Here is a 26,523-nt window from a genome sequence, read left to right on the forward strand (position 1 = left end):
ATGCTTGGGATACCAAAGAGAGATAGCAAGAGAGCACACAATCTCTTTGGAGGGAACACTTCTGGTGGCTTAAACTCTCTCCCCAGGTCTCACTTCTTACATTCCATTGCCCCTCAGTAGCTCCATGGGCTAGGGACCCAACCTTTACTACACAGGACTTTGGGTGACGGTCCAGGTCTAGATTCAAGCATCCCACTCATGGTTCCCAAAGACTCATGTTCAACCCCCCAGTGTAAAATGTGACCAGTCTACACCCAAGACTTCCTATGGTCTCAGCTATTCCAGCTCAAAAGCCCAAGTCTATTCTCTCTGAGACTCAAGGCACAGACAGCTGAGTTCCTGTGGAAACAGACAACACAAACAACAAAAAGATGTTCAGCTCTAACACACAATGATGTTTCCCATTCAAAAAGAGAGGAACAAGAAAATGGCAAAGTGGGAGTGGGGTGACACCAAAGGAAGACTAAAACCTACCCGGTGACCATTAAGTTCCATGGCTCTGTTCTCAGCACCCAGGGCACACAGTGTTTTGATGTGAAGTTCCAAGGGCTTGGGCCCCACCTCGTGACCCTGTGAGCTGCAACCTACATGACCTTGATCTTGGGCTTGCTCTGCTCTCTGATGTATCTTTCCTGGGTATCTCTTGTGTGGTTCTTCTCCATTCTCATACTTTGAAATCCCAGATGAAGCCTCCATAGCCTCCATTCTTCATCCTGGCAAGGCCTGCATCATGAGGATGTCAGGATTTGCTGCTGGTACAAACTGTATAGGATTCAGCTTGGATCATGGCTGTGAGAACCATAGAGGGCCTGGGCAGAGGAACGTAGTAGCAAAGGATTTTCAGCAGGCTGCCCCAGGGTCTCTCCTCTCAATGCAAAGCCTTTGAAATGAAGTTTGTAATAGGTGGACTGTTGTTGTTGCCTTAGTGAAAAGGGCCAACCTTTTGTTTTTGTTTTGAAACAGGTTCTCATGTAGCTCAGGCTGGCCCCAAACTCCCTATGTAGCCCATACTGAATGATAGGCTCAGGTACTTGAATCTTTGGTTCTCAGTTAGAAAGGATCAGGGGTGTGGTCTTGTGGTGTTACTGGATGAGGGCTTTGAGGTTTCAAAAGCCTACATCATTCATCATTCTCAGTTAGCTTTGCCTCTCTCTGCTGCATGCTTGTGGATCAGATGTAAGCTCTCAGGTACTTCTCCAGCAATGCGCCTGCCTTCCTGCCCCTATGGTCCCTGCCAGGATGGTCACAGACTCACTGAAACTGTGAGCAAGCCCCCAAATGAAATGCCTTCATTTATAAGATGCCCTGGTCATGGTGTTTCTCTACAGCAATAGGACAGTAAGCAAGACACACTTTGAGATGAGTCCTTCAGGAATTTTTTATCCATATGAGATGCAGGAAACCTTCTTTCTCTGGGGTACAGACTGTGATGAACACTAGGACCTTTCCTAGCTACTGTGGCTGCTGGTGGCTTCCTCCTCTTCTAAGATGGTTGGTGGAGGTTTGCTATTGATGCAGCTCATAGTAATAGACTTCTCAGACCACTCATTCCAACACCTCTCTAGGGTTTCAGTCTGCCAAGGTAGAACAAGGAGATTTCAGTCTGGAATCCAAGCTGTTCAAACCTATAGTTTTTCAGAGATGAACTTTTTATTGCTTCCCTGAGATTATGTTAATTGTTCAACTCAAAATTTATTCAACCATGCTATTAAGACTCCGTTGCTTGTGTGGGTGGTAGAGATACTGTCACAGACACGGTTCCAGGTCCCGAGACTATCAAATAAGGAAAGAGGGTGGACAGAATCCAAAAATGCACATATTGTTACTAAGTGAAGCTAGCACCTGATATGGGGCTGTTTAATCACTCTGAAGGTTTGTCTTGGTCAGGAAGCAAGCGCCGTTTTCTCTCTTGTCCCCTCCCTGAAGTGGGGTTGGGAATGGTAGGTGCTGAAGTAGGAATCCAGGGGAGGATTTAAAACACTAGAAGAGAGATATGGCTGGAGAAGCAAGATGAGGTGATAGGAAGTGGAGCCAGTGTAGGGACAAGCAAAATGTCCCCTCTGCCTCTGCCTCTCTGCCTCTCTGCCTCTCTGCCTCTCTGCCTCTCTGCCTCTCTGCCTCTCTGCCTCTCTGCCTCTCTGCCTCTCTGCCTCTCTGCCTCTCTGCCTCTCTGCCTCTCTGCCTCTCTGCCTCTCTGCCTCTCTGCCTCTCTGCCTCTCTGCCTCTCCCTCTCCTCTGCCTTTCCTTCTGCCTCTCCCTTGGCCTCTCCCTCTCCCACGCATCTGCATATATGTCTGTGTATCATATGAGTGCAGTCATCCCAGAGGCCAGAAGAAGATGCCAGATCCCCTGGTGCTAGGGTTACAGAAGGTTTTGAGCTGTCATGTAGGGGCTGGGAACTGAGCTCAGGTCCTTTGCAAGAGCAACACATGCACTTAACCCCCTGAGCTGTGTCTCCGGCCTAGGAAAGTCATTTCAGACCTTTTTGTGTTTTCCAAATCAGTGAGATGTATTGATGCAAATTGTCAAGCTTGGAGACCTGCGCATGGCTGCATCACACCAAGGGTGCAGCTCTGGGGAAAATAGCATGGTGATTGCTCAAATGATGGTCTGTGGAATCCTTGTTTGATGTGAATTCCATGAAAGTGGAGACTGGAACAGACACTTGAGTAACCATGGTTACAGGCTTATTCACAGTGCCAAAGGTCTTTCTGCAGGTGGATGGAGAGTGGGTTGCATGCTTACAGTTGAAATTATTCCTCAGAAAAGGGAGGAAATTCAAGTACATTATAACATAGATGACATTTTTGCAAATGTTAGACATTATTCTTTTTTAACTTTTATTTTATGTGTGAAGTGTTTTTGTCTACATGTGTGTCTGTGTATCTATGTGTGCAGTACCCACAGAGGCCAGAAGAGGGCATCAGATTCCCTGGAACTGTAGCAGACTGTGATCTATGATATAAGTGCTGGGAATTGAACCCAGGTCTTCCAAAAGAGTGTTCAGTGCTCTTAACCACTGAACTATCTCTCCAGTCCGAAGGTTTGGTTCTAGAATTTCTAGAATTTTCTCTTATTGTTTTTTATTTCTCTTATTCTTTTGAGACTGTGTCTCAAGTAGCCTAGAATGGACTTAAACTCGGAACTTAGCCAAGGATAACCTTGAATCCTCATCATCCTGTCTCTGCCTCTCAGGTGTTCATTAGACGATGAACCACCACACCCAGTCCTTTCAAGACTAGTCTACTTGCAAGCCATCTTCTGAGAAGTTAGTTTTTAAACCCCGTGTGGTGTGACATGAGCATCTTATACTGATGCATTTACAAATTACGTATATTGTCTTCTAGAAGAGAGGGGAGGACTGGAGACATGACTGGTGCACATTAGCTTTCGGCTTCTGTAATGAAATACTCGTGACAATGAGCTTACAGGGCCAACTTACTTTGGCTCACATTTCTTCATCACCAGTTGACCTGGTTGCTTTGGGCCTGCGCGAAAGCAGCACATCATGTCATGAATGGTGGCAGAGCAGAGTTACCATGGACCAGGAAGCAAAGAGGGAAAGGAAGGGGGCTTGGGACCTATGTATTCTTTTGGGAAATACCCCCCAGTGACCTAAGGATCTGCCACTAGGTCCCATCCCCTGAAGGGTCTACCTGTGCCAAAAGCATCATCCTGGGGCTAAGGCTTTAATACACAGGCCTCTGGGCAGCATTCAGTATCTGTCCTGTGTAGCAAGGGACCTGCATCTCCTCAGAGCCTCCTTCCTTCTGAGGAAGAGATGTCCTCAACCCAGAGTTTTGAAGCCTAGTTAACTTATTATTTTGAGAAAGGGTCTTATGCTAAAGCTCAAGGCTCACGTCGAACTTGCAAACCTCCTGCTTCTGCCTTCTGAGTGCTGGAATAGTAGGCATGAGCCACCATTCCCAGCTCTACTTTATTGACGATGATGATGATGACGAAAACAACATCATCAACAACTACTACTACTAGTTCTACCTCCTCTTCCTCCTCCTTCTCTTTCTTGGTTTATTTTTGAAACAGGATCTCTTTTTGTAGTCCTGGCTCTCTTGGAACTTTGTATGTAGATCAGGCTGGCCTCAAAACTCACAGAGGTCTGCCTGCCTCTCTAGTTGACTTCTTAATGCCCCTCTGTCCCCAGAGCTTACAGTAAAATACAGCCATCTGTTTCAATTGCTTTTGTAATAAGACAACTTAAGCTTTAGTTTTGAAATCATCTTTCTAAATCGTATAGCTCTTGGGATATATATTACACACACACACACACACACACATACACACACATATATATATATATACACACATACACACATATATGTATATATAATATATATTGTATTATATATTATACATATCCATACATATTTATATATGGATATATAATACAATACATTGTATTATATATTACATATATCCATATATAAATAGCATATATTAAAAATTCATAATGAGCATTGCCATATGCTGAGCACTTTGTTTGTATGACGTTATTTGATATAGCAAGCCAGTAATGGAGGTGCTGTTGTTATGTCCATTTTAGAGATAAAGTGGAACATGGAGAAGACCAGGACGGAGGAGCAAGGACGCTCCTTCAAAACCCATGTCTATTAGTTATTTCCTTGTTGTAATCAAACACTTGATGAGAAGCAACTTAAGGAGGGAGAGATTACTGTGGCTCCCAACTGGCTGTGTAGCCATCGTGGTGGCAGTAGCAGGAGGCAGTTGGTCACCATGCATCCATTGTCAGGAGAAGCAGAGAGAGGTGAATGTTGGTGCCCAGCTTGCTTTCTTCTTCTGATTTAGTCTAGGATTTAAATGCTGCCCTCATGTAGGGTAGGACTAATCATTTCAGTATATTGTATATTAAAGCCTCATAGGCGCTCCCGGAGGCTCATCTCCCAGGAGGTCTCAGAGCCTGCCAGTATTAACCATAGCGCTGAGGAACCCAGCTCGAGTCTCTCTCCTACTGAACCTGGTTCACCATGGTTTGCTTGGAAAGAAACAACACAAGCACAGACTAAGGAAACATCCGGTGCACCAATACAGATCAGAGATTCAGAACTGAGACTCCACTGAGTCCACTGATGATGCTTCAAGGAGCTAAACTGTATGGTGCTAGGAAAGAAAATCTGTACTTGAAATTTTCTTTTTACTTTCAATTCAAGATCCATAATTGATTATTCTTGTTTTTTTGTTTTGTTTTGTTTGTTTGTTTGTTTGTTTGTTTGTTTGTTTTGTGATAGAGCCTTGCTCTGTAGCCCTGGCCCTGAACTTGCTGCTGTGAAGCTGGCCCCCAGTTACAGGAATTCCATCTCTGCCTCCTGCAAGCTACTGGGACCCTCCTAAAGTCCTGTTCTCCCCGTCCAGTTGAGTCTGTATTTAGAGGCCAGTTCCTCTTCACATTGACAAACACATTTTTCAGATTTGCCCTTGTTTGGAAGTGGCTTGTGAGTTTCCTTTCATCTTGTTTGATGCAGGAGGGTGATGGGTAACCCTGCCACGGAGTGAGCAAGTTGCAAACTGTGTAGAGGCTGGGACTATAGCAATGCCCAAGACTCAGTACCGGAACACAAAGGGCTGCTTTTCACACTTTAGAATCTGACATTTAGTTTTAGAATCTGATATTTAGAATCTGATAATAGTGTTAACAAGATCTGACAGATTCAAATGGCAACATTGGCTCTGGTTTCTGGAGAGATGGCAAAAGAAAGATGCCTGGGATCAAGTATTGGTGTATTATGAAGGCCTTCAAAGGGCATTTATAGCAGTTTCCTCATTCTGTGGGTTCCCCCACCCCTGTGTGTGTATGTGTGTGTGTGTGTGTGTGTGTGTGTGTGTGTGTGTGCGCGTGCATGTGTGTCTGTATAGGCTTGTAGATTTTAAGAGTTGTTTGACCAAAGTTACTATATGGTACAAATATAGTATATAAGACTCCGGAGGTGTTTAGTGTATGGAGATTGTAAAGGGTCTTATTTAGTAAAGGCAACTAACGACACAGGAGGCCTTAGTAATGGTTGTTGTTTTTTATGGGCTCTGCTAGGATTTTATGTAGGAATCAGTGGTCCTGTGGTGACTGAAGTGGTTTTCTTTAGAAAGCAACAATGGCGTGCTTAGATGGTTTTTCTTGAAATGGTACACTACCCTCCTCCTGTTCCAGGCAGATCATCTTTTGTTGTATATGGAAACTATAGCATGCTTTCTAACATTTAGTCTGTTCTGTAACATGGTAGCCTGCTCTGAAACATTGTAGCCTTTGCTGTAACACTGTAGCCCACTCTGGAACAGTGTAGTTTGCTCTATAACACTGTAGCCTTTGCTGTAACACTGTAGCCTACTCTGTGCCCAGCCATTGCTTCTTGCTTTGCACTGAACACTCTCCATGCCTTATTCTTCTCCATCATTAGTGGACCCTCTTCCTCCCCTGGGTACCCACCCTTTTAGGTGTGATTGTTATTCCTGCAATTGTAGCTCTGTACACCCCTTAGCCTGGTGGTCACATCCCTGCCATTCTTTCATCAAAGTCTATCTTACTGTTCCTTCTATTGAAGAAAAACAACCTAGAGGGGCTAGGGATAAATCTCAGTTGACAGAATGCTTGCTGTGCACGCACTTGGTTCCAGCCCTGGCCCTGTATAATTCAGGTGTGGTACTGCATGCCTATAATCCCAGGATTTCAGAGGTAAAGCCTGGAGGATTAGAAATTCTAGTTCATATTCAGCTACATAGAGAGCTTGAGGCCAGCCTGGCTATGTGAGATTTTGTCTCCAAAAATAGTACTGGCCAGAAGGAAGCCCTGCGTGTTTTCCCTTAGGCTCTGTCCCCTGTATTTTGAGAGAGGGTTTCCTGGCCTGAAACTCAACAGCTAGCCTAGGCTCCCTGTTTAGGCTCTCACTCCCCCGACCCCAAGCCTGGCTATGCTTTTTCTCTTTTTCATATCTACATATGTTTAATATGTGTGCATGTATGTGTTTATGTGTATGTGAGTGCATGTATGTGAATGGTGTGTATGTGTGTGTGTATGTGTGTGTGTGTGTGTGTATGTGTGTGTGTGTATGTGTGTGTGTGTGTGTGTATGTGTGTGTGTGTGTGTATGTGTGTGTGTGTATGTGTGTGTGTGTGTGTATGTGTGTGTGTGTGTATGTGTGTGTGTGTGTGTGTATGTGTGTGTGTGTATGTGTGTGTGTGTGTGTATGTGTGTGTGTGTGTGTGTGTATGTGTGTGTGTGTGTGTGTGTGTGTGTGTGTGTGTGTGTGTGGTTAGGCCTGAAGTCGATACTGGAAGTCTTCTTTAGACAATCGTGTACTTTATACTCTGAGGCAGAGCCATGCAGTCCTACCAGAGCTTGCTAATACATCTAGCCTCCTGAGATGGCTTTACTTTGGGAATCCCTTGTCTCCTCTACTTTCCGAGGCTAGAATTATAGGCAGGCTACCATGGGCCCTGGCATTTACATGGGTTCTTGTGGATCTGAGCTCTGGTTCTCTTGCTTGTGTGGTAAGTGTTTTCATCATAGAGTCATCTCCTAGTCCCCTCCCTCCTCCTTTAAAAATGTGTGCTCTGGGGATTACACACATGTTCTTGTGCTTACATGGTAACTACTTGACCAACATGGCTCCTTTCCCAGCTCCAAGGAGTCTTTTCATGAGAATTCATTCTCAGTACTCAATTTAGAGATGTATAAAGGAAGGGATCAGAACTCAGTGGAAGAAGACTGGCTTAGCAGGCACAGCTCTCTGCGTCTGAGCCAAACATTGAAAAGAGAAAGAAAAGTGTGTCTCTAGGACTGAGTAATTAATACACTCTCAGAGTAAACAGGTGAGGTCAAGGCCAAAGGGAAAGTACTGCTGGGGAAGTATATTTATATAAGTTAAAGGGATATATGGGAATATTTTGACATTTTAATCCCCCCAAAGTAAATGCACAGCATGGGAGGTGACGAGTATACAGGGTACCAGTGAGTGGATTTCTGGTGACGTCAGAGCACTTAGCACACCCACGTAGACCTGAATTTCACACATGACTTGATATGTGTGCAGTTCACAGTGGTTTCCAGCCTACCCCCCCGCACCTTCCTAACTGCATGGCTTTAGTCAATCCACAGGGCAGAAGAGGCCATGGAATGAGGTTGTGGAGGGGTGGGGTGCGGCTTAGGAGTTGAGTGTTTTCCTAGCATGCACAAGACCCTGGGGACCATCCCCAGTCCCGAGAGAGAACAGAACCCTACAGAGTTCTGGCCCTCATCCCTCTTTCTTCCCTCTGTTAGCTGTGGCTTCCAGGCGACTTTGCTCAGCACCGAGGCAGTGATACAGTGGCGAGCAGAGCAGCCCCAATACCTGACTTCAGGTGGAATCCTGAGACTTTAGCCAGTGTGACCTGCAGCCAGGGCCCGACTTCACGTCTGAGTTCAGCCACTCACTAAGCTGTGAGGCCTTGCAAAAGGTACCTGTGTCTCAGAGCCTCAGTTTTCTCCCTATAAAACAGGAATGGTCAAAATCTTTACCTCAGCGGCGATTGTAGGATTTAAAGTAAATGATTCATGCAGGATGATTAAAGCAAGCCTGATATTCACTTAGTAAGTCCACAATAATATTAGTCATTTATAACTAGGGTGGGGACAGACATTAAATCAATTATAAATAAACATGGGAACTGTCATTAAACAAATCCCAGATCAGCATGAAGTCACACACGGCAGTGAGTTGTCTAAGGGAAGGATAAAGGATGCGGTGAGTGGGTAAATAGGAGCTTCTGATATAGACAGGGAGGCTGAGTGGGCAGCTGGTGGTGCAAAGAGACCTCGCCACAGTCCGGGGTGGAGATGGGGAGTGTGTGAGCCCACCTGAGGCTGGAGGCCCAAGCAGCTAGCAGAACCCAAGGGCGTTTCAGCATGTTTGGCTCATTTTAAAGGTGAGGTACAGAAAGATTTCATGGGGTGATGAGGTTGTTGGTGAGGCTGGTGACCAGGCAATGGCAGGAGCTCATCTCTGCTGTTTCAGCACCAGCAGGAAATCTTTTACGCACAAGCTTCTCCCGCCTCTCCCCACCATGTCCTCTCCTTCCTCCCTTCTCTCATTTTTCCTTTCCTAGTAGGTTCTCACTATGTAGTCCAGGCTGGCTTCCAACTCATAATCATCCCACTTTTGGCTTCTCTAGTACTGAGATTACAGGCATGGACTGCCTGCCCATATTTTAATCTCAAACTTCCATCAATTCGAGTTTCCCTTGGGTGCTGTTTATATGTCTTTTCACTCAATGAGTGAAGGCAGAGTGGCAAGCTGTCTTCACGCGGAGAGGGCAAAGCACTAGTGCACACACTGTGCTCCCACCACACGCATGCATATGGTGGTTCCCTCCTGCAGGGTGGTGAGGACTCAGAGGCATTTATTAGGTGGTAGGAAGTGCAGAATAGGGGAGAATTCATGTTCCCTTTTGTTTATAGATTAAGATAATTGGAACCATGTGTTTCTTTGTCTATTTGTCTACTCATGCATCATATGTCAGCATACCCATCCATTTACCTAGCCATCAACCCATCTGTTAATTCATCCAATATTTATCCACCTGTCCATCCGTCCATTTGATTTGTCCATCCATCCATCTGTCCGTCCATCCATCCATTTGTCCATCTGTCCATCCATTTATCCATCCATCCATTTATCCATCCATCCATTTATCCATCCATCCATCCATCCATCCATCCATCCATCCATCCATTTATCTATCCATCCATCCATCCACCCATCTATCCATCCATCCATCCACCCATCTATCCATCCATCCACACATTTATCCATCCATCCGTCTATCCATCCACCATCTACTTACCTACCCTCTTACCCATCCATCCATCTCCCGATTCCATCTATTCATCTATCCCCACCCCCACCCATCTACTCATCCACCCATCCATTCCGCACATTCACTTAAACACTTATTCATTCATGATTTATGCAACGCAAAAGTGTTTCCTAAGGAGCACAGTGAGCCAGGCATTTTCACCAGGTCTTCTTCATGGGCAGCCAGTCAAATAAACCTAGCCCATGCCCTCATGCAGGTTGTGGTCTGTTGGTCTGTCAGTGATAAATCAATAGGAATTTATGTGTCTGCACTTGATATATGATGTTAATGTGTTATGGGATTAGAGAAAAGCCCACAAGGAATGTGCGGTGATGTTGATCCCAGAAGACTGTTTTTTTACTAGCTTATTTATTTTTAATTTCCAAGACGGGGCCTACAATATTCCCACATCTCATTTCTCTCCTAAATCTCATTCTTGCAGATGCTCACGGAAGGACAGGGAAGCTATGGCTGCCGCACGTTGCATTCAGTGAGGAGCTGGGTTTTAGAGACCGTGTTTTATTTCCTCTTTGGTCTCTTGAGTCTGGTTGATCTTGTCTAGAGCCCTGATAATCTCCTAGACAAAATATTTAAATCTTCTGCAGCTCGAACGGCTTTGAGGCAGGAATATTGTGGCTAAAATCCTAAATATTTTGGAATATCATTAATGGGAGGGTTACACAGCAGATGCGGTTCACAGGCTCTATCCCCAGAGAATGTTAGAATCTTGGTGTTGGGAAGTGTACGTGAATAGTCATCAGTTTCTCCAGCCTCCTAATTCTGTAATTTTTTTTGTCCTTTGAGGCTGACTCCCACTTTCCTCCATCTGCCTCTGGTTATCCTCATTTTTTTTTTGTCTTTGTTTTCAGAAAAGGATTAAAAAAAAAGTGTTTGCATTAAGGAGGGACAGAGGACGGCATTGTTACTGGGACTGTTGCTGTTATGTTTTCTGGGCAGGAGGCACTGACTGCCTTTTCCCAGAGACTGAAGCTTCATGCCTAAGAAGCCATTTTTGTAACTGTTGGATTTCAGATGTAGGCTGATTAGGGAGTAATGGGTTTCCCCAAACATTCTCCATCATAATGTATAGAAACAGGTATAATGTATAGAAACATACATAATGTATAGAAACAGGTACAATTGTAGCTTCATGATGAGCTTCAATGCCGGGTGTTTTTCAGAAGAGATGAAGGCTCTTGTGTGACCTGCTGGTTGTTCCTTTTTCTTGTTTTGTGTAAAAGGCAGAAGGACTTTATTCTGTCCTGGGCATCATTAGCGACCCTGAGAGGGAGAGTTTGTTTCCTTCATTCTGCATAATAAGTCAGCTGTGTGTGACAGAAGCCGGGGACTTTCTCCTGGCCACACAGCTCGGAGCTGAAACTGGTGTGAGCTCTGCCTCATGGATCTAGCTCTCCCGTGTAGGTGAGGAACCATTCAGTGTCAACATTGCCTCTCCCCTCCTGCTTCTGAACCACTGCAAGGTAAACATGCCAATAGGCTGAGTTGGTTCCATTTTGAATTTAGCTAACAGTTATTATTGTGTGGATCTGTGTGTGCATGAAGGGTACATGTGAGTGCACATGTGTGTCACACGTGTAGAGGTCAGGGAACAATTTTGTGGAGTCAACAATTTTGAAGGAGTCTCTCCTTTCACCTTTATCTAGGTTGTGGGGTTCTCTTATTGTTGTTGTTGTCTTTGTTGTGTACTTAGGTAGACAGCCTCCTTCAGCAAGTACCTTACCTGCTGAGCCATCTTCCATTTTGTGTGTGTGTGTGTGTATGTATGTGTGTGTGTATGCATGTATGTGTGTGTATGTGTGTGTGTGTCCGTGTGTCTGTGTGTATCTCTCTGTGTGTATGTGTGTGTCCGTGTGTCTGTCTGTGTGTGTCTGTGTGTGTATCTCTGTGTGTGTATGTGTGTGTATATGTGTGTGTGTGTGTCCGTGTGTCTCTGTGTGTGTGTCTGTGTGTGTATCTCTGTGTGTGTATGTGTGTGTGTGTGTGTCTGTGTGTCTGTGTGCACGCTGACTGCCTTCCTGGGGTACTGGGGATACTCCCAGATCCAGGAAGATGTTGCTGGGGAGTCTAAAGTCTCTGTTTCCACATTCACCACATTTGCTTCCTGACCTACAGCCCTGCACAACTTCTGTGCCCTCTGCAGTTCTGCATTCAGAAAGGCTATCAGCCACCTGGATAATTGCTCCTTTATAACTGCAGACAACCGGGGAGTGGATAACGACAATAAATGGCTTGTAATTCTAGGTCTTAGATCTTTGCTGTAACATAAAGTCTGCTCTCCAGTTCCTTGTGTTCACAACCTGGAGCAGTCAAAGCTAACCGTTAGAGAAGTCATTGCCCACCATTCATGCCCTGCCCTCAGATGGGAACAAGCTTCCCTTTTTGGGGCCTGGGGGTGGGGGTGGGGGGCAAGGGAGACATTTCTAATTTTGCCATGCTTCTGTAGGAATTCTTTTAATGGGGGTATGTTTTCACCCCCAGCTATTCCTCACCACAGGAGTCTGATTGTATCTGAGGAGGCGGCCCAAGCTTCAGGGTCTTTTATTTCCTGTTGGGGTTTTAAAGTTACCCTTGTTTAGGTTGATTCCATTTTATAAGTCAGCCTGAATGTTGGAAGGCAGGCAGCCTGTTAGTCCATGTTATGGCTTTGGGGCATAAGAATCACAGGGCAGCTTTCTTTGCAATTGCCAGGCAGACATATGTCCTCAATTATCCCATTTGGAAGGACTAGGCCCTTTGTACCACCCCTCCCCCAAGGTCTCCCGCTGTCATGACCAGGATCAGAAAGATCTGGGAATATGGGGGTAGGAAAGTTAAAATGTATGTGCCAGGCCCTTTACAACACTAGCCTCTGTCCTTACTCCTGCTTGGGTATCCTCAGAATCAACTAAGCTGTTTCTGGGAAAAGATCACAAAAGTCATCTACCCTGGAGTTCACAGGCCAAAGGTTAGTGGAGAGACCACGGACATAAGAGATGGACAGACCTAAGGTCTTTTTCCTGGTCTAGTTGTCTCAACTTGGGAAAGGTCACTTAATTATCCTGTCCAAAATCCATCCTCTCTGTCGGTAATCTTGGGGATGGTACCTAGGATTTAATGCACACTTGGCAAGTGCTCTACTATTTTTATTTATTTATTTATTTTGTTTTTTTCCCCTTATTTATTTTTGAGACAGGGTCTTATGTAGCCCAGGTTAGCCTCAATAGTTATGTAGCTTACACCTGCTTACACCTTACACCTGCTGCCTGTACCTCTCAAGTACTAGACTTACAGGCCTGGCTTTTTTTTTTTTTTTTTTTTATTTTGAGACAAAGTCCCATTAAGTTGCTCAGGCTGCCCTTGAATTTGTGATCCTTCTGCTTCCGCCTCTGGAAAACAGCTGGCTAAATGTTAAATTTTCTGACTCCCAATCTCTCCATTTGGAAATGAATTGAAGCTGTAAGGAAACTGATTTTGGCTCCATAAGAAACTGGACATATGGACAGTTTTTGTGTAGGGGCTTCCCTGAGTGACTTCTGAGTCTCAGGCGTTTGATAATGATACCTATTTCACCCCTTGCCTCTTTCTGTGTGGATTTTCACCCAGCCACCTTGCCAGTCATGTTTCAAGATGAACAGCGTGGCTCTTCTTTCAGCCTGGGCCCCCAACCCTGTAGATTTTACCTTGGCAGATAGATTATTGCATCTAGAGGTTGCACGTAGGTAATACTATATGGATCTCTGGAGTTACCACGGAGTCAGCATTTGTCCCTGCTTAACTTTATATTGAGCCAAGAACCGAATCATTTCGTTCTCTCATCATGGGGTTTTATGGTATTGCTCTGGCTGGCCCTGGGCTTCCAGGCTTAAGGCATCCTTCTATCTCAGCTTCCATGTGGTTCATTTTGGTTTATGGTTTCACCCAAACTTGCCTGGCCTCGTTGATTTTGGTCTTTTGTGAGGTAGCGCCAACCAGAGTGTGGGAAGAGAGATCTGATCACCATCTGGAGTTCAGGAAACAAAGGAAGACAAGAGAGAGTGTGCCTTGCTCAAGCTAGTTTCCTCCTGAAGATTTCCCCATTTCTCTATAGGCTGGGGACAAACCTCTGGAGCTTCGGGGCAGTCTGGGTCCAAACTATGAGCAATCCTCTCCCAGCTCAGAGAGGCACATCTCCATTGCATGGAGCAAATTGCATCTCAGCTGACAACTTTCCTTTTAAGTTTAAACTGGTTCAGAAGTTCTGGAAAGTCCTTGTCCAAATTCTCCTCTGAAGCTGTAAGGTAGATTCAAATATGAGCCCTGGGAGAAAAGTCAAAAGAGCAAATCCATGCTTCTAAAATACAGAAGCAGTGGACACACATGCTACTTGAAGCCCCTCTCCCACTGGTCTGAAGCTATAGTGAAATACACCTATGCTTTAAGGTTCTGGAAAAATCCCTCTATAGCTCCATGTGAGCCTCAAAACAAATAGGTCTCTTAAAGGACTCAGGGTTTAGCTCCCCCCACCACAAACTGCATCCTTTGTGCCATTTCTTAACTGCTCATTTACGAGCCCTGATTGGAGCCATAAAAGAGCATCTGTGTGTTTTCAGCATCCTTGTGTTACCTCCCAGCAACGCCTCCTTCACGCACTGCAGTTTGTGCACACCAGGGTACCAGATACTATTAAAAGCACCATTACTATGTTTTATTGTTGTTGGTAGGTGCAGTTTCTTCCCAGCGTTTGCTGGAATAACTTCTGGAATTTGTGGTAGCATCATCATTAAGGTGTGTGGAAAGTAAACAGACTCTTGTTCTACAGGAAAATTTGACCAGGGTAGAGAAGTGCCGCCGCCATGTTGGCTCTTCTCATGAGAATCCAGGGAAACTCCAGGAAATGCACACTGACAATCAAAACTTGTAGTACTGATGGCCATAGGGATGTGGTGAGGGTGACATTTCCACAGTAATGACGGAGCTGTCACATTCCCCTGAGAGAGCAAAACAGCTTGGTGAGTGCCACCATGTCTCCCCGGGACTCCCCTCTGAGATTGGTTCAGAGCAGACAACAGCAAATCCTTCCCAGGGAAGTTGTTCTGCTTGGTGAATTTTGCTGTGCTCAGAGACCAGGCAAGGCACCCTGACTTTTCCTCTGTGGATTCGTGCCGTAGGGACCCTCACATCAGCTCACATGTGGTGCTTTAAAATACACCCCAAGTCCCAATAAAGGCTGAAAGCGTAACTCAAACAAAAGTCTTTCACTCCTGTAGGAAACAATGAGGCAGCTGGTTAGAGATCAGAAATGGGACTCGATGCTTGGAGCCCTCCTGGAGCCTGCTCCCAGAATGGCACTCATTTCCATCTTCCTGGTCCATCATCTTTCTTCAAAGGACAATGTGTTTGTATGAGGTGTCCCTGAGCTGATTTTCCCGGGAAAGGGAGCGGGACTCCACAATTGATGAAGTCAAGTCATGTGTCTGCTCCATGCTGTGATTCCTTTCTCGACTTTGAAAGAACAACCGCAGGCTTCAGAGTAGCCCGAGGCACATTTGTTCAAAGCCACGTGGGCAGTTTTTGGTCTGGAGCACCGACCTCAATGGCTGCTTTGAGGCATACAGTGCAATGCTGTTGGAGGAGACCAGGGGAGCACTACTGCACACAGTAGCCCGGTGTGGCCCTCATGTCACTGTGAGCTGCAGATGTGTGCCTCAGGTCAGGCTGCAGATTCCCATGAACCCTCCAACCGACCTCAGCCTACCCCTGCTTCTTTATGCTTTGCCCTTTAAGAAAATCAAATATGTGTTTAAATAAAGACTTTTAAAGACTAAAGAACTCAGAGACTGTGGCAACTCCTTAGCAGGTTTCTTTACCCTCCTGTTAAATTCCTCACAGCCACTTTGATGTGGCTGATGTGGCTAACAATTGCCACTGGACGGATTCTAAGAGACTGGTTTCGAAGCCGACTGACAGATTAAGTAGCGGCTCCCACAACAGAAAGTGGCTGTCTGAGTAAACTTTAGCTGTTTTCCCAGTCGCATTTGGATTGTCCGTATAGAAAGTTTTCTTGATATTTGCTACCAACACATGCCTTTTATCTCCCTCTAATTATCAAGAACTTAGTGTATAACAGGAAATTTCAATACTAAAGTTTTTCCTCTTTGTAAGTAATATGTGCCATGGTAGAGACAGGAAAACATAAGAAACTAAGAATGTGAAAATCTCCTTTCACACCACCGTAGACATGAAGTGGGATTTGGAGTTTAGATGACCCCGACAGGCTGGAATGTCAAAAGCCTGATTTAGCATGGTGGAGCATGGTGTGCATTGTCGGGATCAGCCCGAGCTCTCAGAGGATGGCTGTAACACCCAAGCCGAGGAGGGTCCTCAGTGTAGACAGGGTAGTGTTAATGAATAATGACTGATGAAGGACTGACAGACTGACTGACTGACTGAATGAATGAATGAATGACTGAAGGACTGACTGACTAAATGAATGAATGGTTGACTGAAGGACTGAATGTGAATGACTGACTGAATGAATGAATGAATGAATGGCTGAAGGACTGACTAAAGAAATGACTGACTGACTGAATGATGCAAATAGGAAAGGTTTTGTGGACTTGAGGCAGGACCTTTCTGAGAAAACTTGGTGGAATACATCCTTCAGTTTCTTACTAGACTATTGAGACACTGTTGGGTTTATTGAAATATGTGAAGTGAGTGGAGCTACAGCAGGACAGAGTGTCAGAGGAGAGAGCAGCCCTTCTGTTTGCTTTGTGGCTTCAAGATCAGTGAGGAGCCCATATGGAAGTGATCTGTGCGGCCATGCTCTCCCCTGGACAGTCACTCACTGGTTTCATTTTTTTTGGCAGACTCTTTTTCCCAGTAGATTATTCTCTATTAGCTAATCAAGGGCTTCTGGTCTCACAATCTCAGCCTCCTCTCCTACTCTCCCCCATGTGCCAGGGAATTTTTCTTGGCATTTAAAACCAAAACTATAGATTGGCTGTGGGAATTCTACTTGGCTGGGGGTAAAATAACCAATGATTGCACATAATTGCAGAAAACAATTTTGAATGTTATTAATGAGGTGTTCTAAACAACATCTTTTAGCCCTTTGTCTCACTTAGCAGCTGATTCACCAAGGTTCAGTATACTGGGATTCACAGTCATCTCCCCCTATAACAGCTCCGGGCCCTTGGGCTTTCATAATCAACACAGCTGGTCATTTTCAGGGGTGTATTTCCAAGGCTATAAAGAAAGCAGGCTTGCTGGAGAGCCACATGCCTTCAGCTCATCCGTGGCTGGCTGTCTTTATGTGGGGTTTCCTTTCCTTCCACAGGCATGGGAAGTCCTGAGGTTAGAGATGCTAAGGGCAGGTCCCTGTTGGCTGTGAATATCTCTGTTGCCTTTCATTTCCTTCTTGTCACCCAGGCCCCAGCATCTCTACAGCAGGTCAAGTTGTAAGGTGTGGAGCAGGGCTTGTGGGGAGACTGATGGAGTGACTGTAGGATGCTATCTTTCAGTGTAACCTGAGAACAGGGCATGTGTAGGTCAGTACTGTGGACCATGGAGACCGAAGCTAGCCCACTTTCTATTTCCTAGAATGTCTGCAGCTACCCAGAGTGGCTGCCTGCCTAGTGCTTATTTGTTGTCTGTCCCACTGTCTGCCTGTCAGGCACTAACTGCTCTATAGGCATTGTCTGGATGCCACTGTTATTTATTTGACTATCAGAGTGTAAGCCCCTTGGGGTCAAGGACCTTATTATTGTCCTGGCTCAGTTCTTGTATCTCTTGTGCAGCCTAGAATATACTAGACACTTAAGAAATGTTAACAACTGATTGATAGGGAAGTTGCATAACAGCTTGCAGGTGTTGTGATAAAGTACTTGAGACTCCCAACTTTAAAAGAGGGAAGGTTTACTTGGGCCCCTAGTTTTGGAAGTTTCATTCTCTGCATCTTGATCTGTGGCTTGGGACCCATGGAGAGTAATTGCTCACTCCGTGATACCTGAGAAATAGAGCAAAGAGAAGGGGTAGCATTGACACGGGTCCAAAAGGGGCTTGTATCGAGTGAGCTAACCTCTTCCACTAGGCTTCACCTCTTTTTTCTTTTGTCTTTTTTACAAACCCCATTTTTGGAAACAGTGTCTCGTGCGTGCTAGCTTTGCCTTGCACTTGCTGTATGGCCTTCCTGTTGGGAACTCAGTCTGAGGAATGCACTCAGGACACAGGGGCCTTTGAAGGACACATGCATCAGAGAGGAGAGTGCAGAGACAGGCAGGACTGGGAGGGGAAGAGAAAGTGATGAGAGCACTGATGGGTCACAGAGAGTTGGGAGGCTCAGGCAGAGCAGGTGACCCCTTCACCCAGCCAGAACCAGGAGGCCCTCATGGAGAAACTCACTGGAAAGCTGTCAAGATTCTGACAGGAGGAGAGGAGAGAGGTGGAGCACTCCAGGGGTGAGCTTCAATTGCATTCTTATGAGGGACATTGAAAGAAACCTGTAGTTTGAGGGGAGAATGTGGCACAGGCAAGGGGTTGTATATGTAAAAGTAGCCTTTATTTGCCAGATGTCATTGTTGTCTCTGAGACTTACTGCTGAATACCCTCACCTTTTCCAGTTCTTTCTGAACTCTAGGTGGTTGGTTGAACTCAGCTGTTCTGGCTCAAACTTCTTTCCAAGCTGACTGTTTCAAACTAGCTTCTCTCAGCTTCTCACTGAATTGCTGTGTTTGGCCTTAAAGTAACTCTGGCAATCTGTTCTAATCTTCTGACTCGTTCTCATTCTCTGGCTCCTTCTGTCACCTGCAACCTTCTCTGGAAAACTGTCCTGGTAAAACTGCCTCCCTGCCCCTCCCTACTCTCTTAAGTTGCCCCTCTTTCCTAGACTGTTCTCATGAGAGTTGGGCATATCTCTGATTCATCCTGTCATATCTTTCTCTGATTCATCACTTTGTCTCTCAAGTAGATGTCACTTTCAAACATGGCTGCTTCCTTCTACAAATTAACTTCACCTTCATTGTTTGGGGTTAAAGGTGTGTGCTAAAGGTATATCTGTGTTCTAGTCAGAAGGATCAAAGGTGTGTCATTCCAGCTGGATCACACAGACCTAGAAGGTCTTTGGATGTGATCCCTTTTCAGAGCAGCCATTTGCTGGATTAAAATTCCTCACAGGCTTGGTTAGAGGAGGAGGGAGCACAGGCTAGAAGCAGACATGGGATCAAGCATGTGCTTTGTCACCTGGCAGTGACACTGGAGGCATTAAAGATTGATGGATGCCAGGTCCTGTGACGGTTCCCATGGTGATGTTGGCTAGGCATCAGTGAAGATGGGCCAGTGTGTGTGTCTTACAGTGATATTAGCTCAAGTGTGGGGTTATAGGGAACAGAAAAAAGAAAGAGACAGAGAGACTTCTATTCCATGTGGTCCTTAAGCAGCATCCAGGATAGCCTGGATGCCACAGGAAGGAAGCTAATCCCTTCCAATGGTCAGAGGGTTCTTTGGTTTCTTCCAAAGGAAAATCTATTTTTCTCTAGGGTTTCACCTTCTCCCTCAGTAGTATTCAGTGTGATTTCATTGTATCTGAGAGGGCAGTGCTAAGGGTTCTCTCAAAGCAAAAACTGGTGGAAAGTGAGTTTTCAGAGCCAGGCAGGGTGGTCATCCTCTAAGCTCAGTGTTTGGGAAACAGAAGAAACAGGAGTTTAAGGTCATTTTGGCCCTTCAGCAACCTGAGCTTCACGACTCACTGTCTTAAATAACCAAGGGGAAGATGGGTTATCCCAAGATGAGGGATTGGCTCTCAGTCTGGAGTCCCAGTGTTCCTTGACAGAAGAGTTCATCCAGTTGCTAGCACAAGGGCAGCCAATGTTGGGAGTCTTCCCTTCACCACCTGGCTCTTTGTGTGAACATCCAGGGATCTGTGGTTTGAGTGTGCCTCCTCAAAACTTTCATGTTGGAAATGGAACCCACAAATTCCTATCTTGAAGGTATTCAGAGTTAGGGACATTGGGGTCACATGAGTTCATTAGGTGGGGGTCCCTTATGATGTGACTTTAGTAGAGCTCAGACCTAGTGTGTGGGCTCTGTCTCACTATGTGATGCCTTCCCTAGGTTACCAGAATGCCAGCTTTCAGAGCTGTGACTCAGAAACCTTCTGTTCTTTATAAATCACACGATTTCAGGTACTTGGTTATAGCCACAGAAAATGGACTATAGCCGAGGCTTCTACGTGCTTTCCTTCCCCAGAGGGAGCTAGTCATAGTAAACCACTCGCTGACACATTTGCCCCTCCCTTCTTTCCACAAAAGAATGTTCTTTTCTTCTTGGGACACCACAGTCGTGTTACTTTTTCCAGTCCAGAAATACATCCCAAGGAAGCACAGCAGCTTTTCTGCTCACACCAAGGGAATGTCTGAGTGGGTTTCGTGTCTGCAAGTGTGTGTCCCAGTGGTGAGTTTGAAGAGAAAGCCTCACCAACTGTTGCTAAATGGAGTATCCCCTTGTGAATAGAGCTCACTTTACAGCCAAACCAGACTCTGCCTTGGCTGGGCGTGGACTTGAGCCTTTGCCAAAGGATCCCCAGACATCTTCCCAAGCTCCTGTGTGGCCCAAGGTGCTTGATCCCAGTGAGTCAGAGCAGAAAGCTGCTCGCTGATGCACACCAGTTATCTGCCATCCAGAGAATGGAGTCGTCCTTGTCACCACCACAGCTGTCCAATTTCCTAGACATTTTTTTGTGTGTCTGTATGCATGTCTGCATGTGGATGTGCATACATGAGTGTATACGTGTGCATATGGAGGCAGAGGTCAAAGCCAAGTGCCTTCCTCTATCACTCTCTACATTATTGTTTGAGACAGGATCGTTCACTGAACCCAGAGCTCATTGATTTGAGGTGGCTGGCCATCAAAGGAACTCCAGAGATCTGGCTGCCTCTACCCAGGCCTTGGTCCTCTCCTGCATGCTGGGGAATCTAAACTCAGTTCCTCACGCTTGCCGAACAGGGAGTTTATTGAACGAGCCACCTTTCTAGCCCTGCAGCTTCCACAGCTTCCCACACAGTCCTGCTTTGAAAACTCAAGACAGCTGAAGGTGCTTGGTCATGGCAGGCTGGTCACCCGAGGTGCCTTCAGATCCAGGGTCATTCCAAGTTAGGTTCCTGGCTGGGTCGCTTCCTGATGCACCCACCCACAGATGCTGCTCTGGGCCTTGTTTCCTGACAGAGCCTCCAGATGTGGAGCTACCCTGTATGCAGTTCTTCCACATATCCCTCATGCCCCTCCACCCCCACTACCCAAAGACCCAGAATAAAGAAATTAAATCCTCTCTGGCCTTCGTCTTCTCCTACTATAGTCATACAAAGAAAGACTTCCTAGCAGGGCCATTTGGTTCCTTCTTGGGAATATTCCTGTTCCCTCTCAATTATTGAGAAAAACAAGTGAACTCGTTGACACCACATTAAGTTAATCGTGTAGGTGTCCACTTGGTGTGTACCCACAGAAGTGGGCTGGGGTGGGGAGGCTGAAGGGCTGGGCTGATAAGGAGCTATTGCCTCTAGCACAGTGCTCTGGGCTTGCAGCAGGGCTCCTTAGCCATACCTATGTGATGCTTAATATTGACTGTCAGCTGGACAGGTCCTAGAATCACTTAGCAGATGAGCTTCTGTGAGGCATGCTTCTAGATTAGGCTAATTGAGATGGAAAGGCCTACCCTAAACATGGGTGTACTGTTCCCTGTGCTCCAGTCTCCTACTGACTTAAAAATAAAGTGAGCTGAACACAAACATTCACTTCTGCTTCTTGACAGTCGTGGGTTGCCTGCTGTGAAAGGCATATGTACCCTTGAACTGTGAGCTGGCATAAACTATATACCCATATATACCCTTGAGCAGTGAACCAGCATAAATGCTCCCTTACTTAAGCTTTACTTTATAATTGTGTGTATGTATGTAGGCCTGTGTGTGCATATGGCACGTCAGTGCCAAGGCCCTTGGAATTCAGAAGAGGGAGTCTGATCCCTATCTCTGTAGTTATAAGTAGTTGTGCACTGCTCTGTGGGGGTGCTGGGAACTGAACTTGGGTCCTCTGTATGAGCGGTGTGTATTATTAACCACTGAGCTGTCTCTCCAGTCCCTGCTTTAAGTTATTTATTTATTTATTTATTTATTTATTTATTTATTTATTTATTAAATGTTTTAGCAATGAGAAAAGAGCCCACCATTCCCAGGACCGCTTGCCTGCGATGCTCTAGGCAACTGGGAGACAGGGCTGGCCTCTACTTCCCTGCCTAGCGATTCTACAGTTCCCCTTTTAGAAACAGCCCCATGCTCTCACACAGAGAAGTACTTTCTTTAGCCTCATGTTTGCAGTATAGGGGTTAGACACAGGCTTTATAAATGGCTTTGCTCCTGAGCTATACTGCTGACCCTGTTCATCTCCACTGTTAACTTCAGGGCCTGGGGATCCAGAAATTTGCTGGTGACCAAAGAAAGTCATGGAAACTGGGGCCAGATGTTCCTCCTCTTGCAGGATACTTACTACCTCCCAGGTCAGCTGCCACTTGGGATGGGTGCAAGATCTCTTCCCCCTTCCCCCAAATCTTTTGCTCTTTTTCAACGTCCTCATACAGACAGATATTGTGCTGATTGAATTCTGAGTAAGATGCAATTGTGAACTTCCCTGCCTCCTCCTCCTCCTCCTCCTCCTCCTCCTCCTCCTCCTCCTCACACACAGCCTGGCCTCAAACCTTGTAGAGAGAGTCAGTCTTCTGCTTCCTTCCACCCTGGTGCAGGGTGGAAGTCTCACTCAGCTTATGTGAATCCTATCCCTTTCCCCTTAGACTCAGAGCCAACATGTGTACGCTGATGTGGCTCTTTGTGGCATTGCCATGAGAGGAGGGCATGCTGTGGTGGCAGGGGAGTCTGTTGTGTGCCCACCCTCCTCTGCCCTGCTCCTGTCCGTCACAGGCCACACTTTAGAGCAACAGCATTTAATACCCATGGATCGAATAAAATTGTTTTGTAGCTAGAATTTTCCATGACTGTAATTACCAAAAGATTCTAGTTGTTGCTCGTGGGTGTCCTCCCTGGAGCTGCCACGGAATGAGAAGCTGACCTAATTCCTCTGTAGTTCAACTTAATAAGCAGCCTTAACCCATTTTTAGGTCTATTGACTGATACCCTTTGGGTGAGCATGGCTTTCCATGGTGGGGGTAGAGATCAGATGTAGTAGGGTGTTTGTTCCCCCACCCAGTTAAACTCACTCATTTTTCGGTTCACAGCAATTTAGGTCAATTCCAGCTTTTAAAGAATGAACCTCTGTAGGAAGAGGAAATTAACCAGGCCTTAAGGGGGCCTGGTTACCATAATTGGCCCCCAGAGAATGACTCTCAGGCTGATAAAGCTGCGACAGGGCCCCATGACTACTTCAGGCCATCACCTCACATGGAGAGCTGTGTGGCTTTTCCTGCTTCCTGACAGGTACAGCGGCCGGCAGTGACTGGGGATGTGCTTCTGGGTGTGTGAGCACTTGGCTGGCACGTGAGAAACCCTGGAAAAAATAATAAAAAAGATGTGTGTTACAACCCTGAAAGTCTTCCTGTTTCTTCTGTTCTTTTTGTGTCTCCCCCGCCAGAATAGACTGCATCCTCTTTCTTCTTGGGAAGAGGGCTAATGAACTTTAACCCTGCACAGGACACAGGTGTAGGGCATAACTCAACTGAGGATGGAGGACTTTAGACGGGAAGACTCATGGCAAAGGCAGGGCACGGGGATGAAGGTGTGGTCAGGCTATCATTCTATTGACCCTGAATATAAGGGGCACAAGTGGCCCTGGAGTCACAGACATTTTTACCATCATTAAGAAGCCTTTCTGAAGTGTGGATATGAATGCAGGCCTTGTGTTCTGACCTGTCTTCTCAGTTTCCTGTCCTACCGCAAGCAGTCTTATGTTCCCCAGCACAGTCACCATCCTCCATGAACCGCCCTGTGCATTCCCTGTCCTTAGGGACTGTACCCTCTCAGATTGTGAGCCAAAACAGATCTCCCCTCCCTTGTTTTTGTCACATGCTCTATGACAGCAAAAACAAAAGCAATGAATCCACTGCCCCTTTCTATGACGTATCATTTCTGAAGGGACCAGTAGCCGATAGTGGATCAGGGAAACCTGTTCCTTGCAGATGGACAGAAATATAGCTGACACATGGGGGCTCACTGAGCTCAGAGGTCATTCCAAACTTCTCTCATCGCCGAGGCCACATGTGGTCCAGCTCTTTGATATTGGTTTATGGGGCAATTTAATATGTTTTTACATGAAAACAATTAACATTTTAATTGGTTTTGTTTTGCCATGCCCCTTTCTTTGGCTCTGTCTTACCTCCATGTTCTGTTTGTCACTCCATCCTCCTTTTATTCCTTTCTTAAATGTACAACATAGAGCTTTAACCTAGTTTTCCAGAACTTTCCAGACTCCTTCAACATTTGCAATAGACTTTAACATTACTTCTATGCTGAAATTTGATTTAAGTGAACAACTACTTTCTAAATGGCAATTGTGTCCTTTCACCAGACTAGGTCATTAGACTTGAGATGAGTGCTGTGTACTGATATGGATGATTCCCTGGGAAGCATAGGTCTTCTGGGAGGATGGGGAGGAGAGCCAGGCGTAAAACTCTGCTAGGAGGAAGGATGTGGTCTTCCTCAGGTCCTCATGATTGAGCGGCAAGAACTTTACTGATAGACCCATCTCCCTTGTCGCTGGAATCTTTTCCTTATGGCCATTCCTTTAGGTTTCCCTTCTTCCCCAGACTCATATTTTCACCTTTATCACAAGAATCCACACACATGAGAAAACAAAGTAGGTACCTACAGTTTGAGACTGCTTATGTGTGATAATCAGTTTTTTCTTACTGTAACAAATGCCCAAGGAAATCAGACAAGTTAATGTAGGCTCACTGTTTTGGAGGTTTCAGACCATGTCAACCATGGTTGACTGGCTTTGTTGACACACATCAAGGCTGTCTGTCACAGACGTGTGTAGCAGGGAAGATCTGGCCATCTCTTGGCAGTTGTGAAGTAAAGAGAAGATGAGAAAGAGCGTCCCCGTATCTCCTTCAAGGTCACACTTCAGTGATTAGCTTCCTCCCATTGGATCCCACCTCCTAGAGCTCCCACCACACTCCCAAGAACATGGTGGGTAGCTGAGTACATTAAAGACCCACAGAGGAACTTTAGCATTGTGACATCAGAGGTCCAGTGGTGTCTTGCTTGACTTTCCCCAAGGAGATAGAGCAAGCAGGGTGCTTGGAGTTCATGTTGTAATTTGAAAATGTGCCCTGTACTTTTCCTTTAGAAAGACAGGATTTTGGCTTGAATTAATCTCCCAAGATTTCCCATGAAAGGAGACCAGCCCCAACCTCATAATGATATCACCCATTTCTCCTTCTTTGTCTCCCCCTCTCTGCAGTGTTGAGGATGGGACTCAGCATCTTTCTCATACTAGGTAAGCGCCCCTCCCCCTCAACTCACACCCTAGCCCCTGAACTATGATTTCATTGGAATGACTGACCCAAAAAGAAAAAAGAAAAAGAAAAGAGTTGCAAATCACTCCATACTGTGTCAACATTTCCTGAAGACAAATAGCTCTGTTTTTTAAGGACGCTCAAGAGCAGACGACGTGTGCTGGTTAGAAGGAGTCTCCCTCCTATGTTCCTGAACAAGGTCTCCACACTACCCCCACTATCTCCTTAGTGGTCCCTGGGAACAAAAGGCAATTCAGATCACAGAATATTACTTCTCTCGCCACAGCATCACACTATTAAAAATAAAACTGTCCCTCAAGGCAAAACATTTCATTTATTTTCCTTTGAATGACTAACTTGTTTATTAAGATGAACCAAGTGGCTACATCTAGATGGAGCACAGGCAAGAAAAATTGATTTATCCTAGGCTTTTGGAAAGCAGGCTTTGTGTTCTCTGGAATTATCTTTGGATTTTAAATGAAGAAGAGCCATTTTTGTTTTGTTTTGTTCCCCAAAATTGGTGTGGCTGGGCTCTCCCTCGGATGACTATGCCTCAGGTAGTTCGGTCTTGGGTAGTGTCCCATGTGACCTTGCGTCCTGTGGCAGAGCAAGGTGTCCGTTTGAGGCAGGCTACCTTCCTTCTTCTGCTGCAGTCTTTACTGTTTAATAGGAAAACATCCCCCTTTGTCTCATTTCATGCTTGAGACCCTGTCAGACTGCGTCTGTGTTCCCTCCAGGTTTCCACAACCACCTTTGTGTTTTCCAGGCCCAGTCCTGAAGGAGCTCACAGGGAGGGTACTGTGTCACTAGGGAAATTTCTATTGCTGCCCTTTCCTCTGGAGACATAGGATGTGTCCACAGGCTCTCCTGATCAAAGCTCTGTTTGTTCTAACGTGGTAGAGCTTGAAAGAAGAGAAAGATGTAAACAATTGGAACACCAAGAGACCCCACCCATTCTGATAAACCCCACCCATTCCAATAAACTCCACCCACTCTGATAAACTCCACCCACTCTAGAATAATATGGACACCTTGTAATTTCCTTATAGAAGCTAGATGCCAAATGACGCCTGCCTTCCTTTAGGTGGTGAGTTCTATTTGGCGTTACACACACACACACACACATTATTTCTGTCTTTGGGTTGTTGTCTGTTAAAGATAATTAACCTCAT

The 26,523-nt window shown here is 45.7% G+C and overlaps 1 protein-coding gene and 1 long non-coding RNA gene across 2 annotated transcripts in view; one reads left to right on the forward strand and one right to left on the reverse strand.

Annotated features, from left to right (window-relative positions):
- Positions 1-26,523, forward strand: part of Kif26b (kinesin family member 26B) — a 403,420-nt gene that overhangs the window by 28,251 nt on the left and 348,646 nt on the right. The window lies entirely within an intron of this gene.
- On the reverse strand, positions 23,117-25,027 carry LOC147006285 (uncharacterized). The gene is made up of 2 exons (XR_015048528.1): positions 24,786-25,027; positions 23,117-23,382 (listed from the first exon to the last, which is right to left on the reverse strand). It is a non-coding gene; the product is annotated as an uncharacterized LOC147006285 (long non-coding RNA).

This window comes from Mus caroli, unplaced genomic scaffold (genome assembly GCF_978045245.1).
Source record: "Mus caroli unplaced genomic scaffold, Mus_caroli_1 scaffold_1, whole genome shotgun sequence".
In the NCBI taxonomy this organism is placed as follows: domain Eukaryota; kingdom Metazoa; phylum Chordata; class Mammalia; order Rodentia; family Muridae; genus Mus; species Mus caroli.